The sequence below is a fragment of the Eumetopias jubatus genome, unplaced genomic scaffold, assembly GCF_037043125.1.
Source record: "Eumetopias jubatus isolate StellerSeaLion01/CBP00866 unplaced genomic scaffold, mEumJub1_p1.0 scaffold_16, whole genome shotgun sequence".
Taxonomy (NCBI): domain Eukaryota; kingdom Metazoa; phylum Chordata; class Mammalia; order Carnivora; family Otariidae; genus Eumetopias; species Eumetopias jubatus.
In genome coordinates, this window is record NW_028274822.1 from 2,226,880 (window position 1) to 2,227,747 (window position 868).

The following is an 868-nucleotide window of genomic DNA, read 5'->3' on the forward strand; positions in this document are numbered from 1 at the left end:
AAGGAAAATATTAAACATGAGAGTAATGGCAAGCATTATATCACCCAATGTCATTAAAGTGTAAAACCTGCTCAAATTCATGTAGGATTTGTTATATCCCCAGCCCCACTGGTATTTTTGATATTTTCAAAGTATTTAGGGAGCAACCTGAAAAACTGATAAAAATTAACCAACTGTGTCTTTGCCTCAGTTTGTGAGGAAGAAGCAAGGAGAGCCAGACTGCCCGCTTCAGGACTATTCACACTTTGCAACCAGTCAAGCCCTTTCCCTATGGGGGCCCAGTGAGCCATGGCGGCAGACGGTGGCCTCCTTGGTGTTATCGGCAGCCTGTTGATTCTATAGGTGGCCCTAAGGGACCTTGGAGACAGCCCTTTCCACTGGACATTCATGTCTGACCTCATGCCATCCCTGGTCTGGGCTGTTGACAGGTAGAGACAGGTACGTGGGGTGTCTCTGGAAAGTCCCAGGGCACGGTAGCCAGGATCCACATTGGCCAAGTCATCATGTCCATCTGTACCAAGCATGCAGAACAAGGAGCATGTGACTGAGGCCCTACGCAAGGCCAAGTTCAAGTTCCCCGGCCGCCAGAAAGTGAGCTGTGCTCTCGTCCTGCCTTTCCTTGCCCCAGTATCCAGGCTTCCTGATGCCATTCCTTCCGTTGCTCCCTAGATCCACATCTCCAAGAAGTGGGGCGTTTAATGCGGTTGAATCTGAAGACATGGTGGGTATAAAGCATCTCATCCCAGATGGCTGTGGGGGCCAACACATCCCCAGTCATAGCTCCTGGGACAAGTGGCAGGCTCTGCATGCAATAGAACCTCGGTGCTGCCCCCTCCTTGTTCATGCCCACCAATAAACCCTACTTCTT

At 50.5% G+C, this 868-nt stretch overlaps 1 pseudogene; it reads left to right on the forward strand.

Annotated features, from left to right (window-relative positions):
* Positions 1-245: 245 nt before the first annotated feature.
* LOC114208949 (small nucleolar RNA SNORA70) lies at positions 246-370 on the forward strand (annotated as a pseudogene).
* The last annotated feature ends 498 nt before the right edge of the window (positions 371-868 follow it).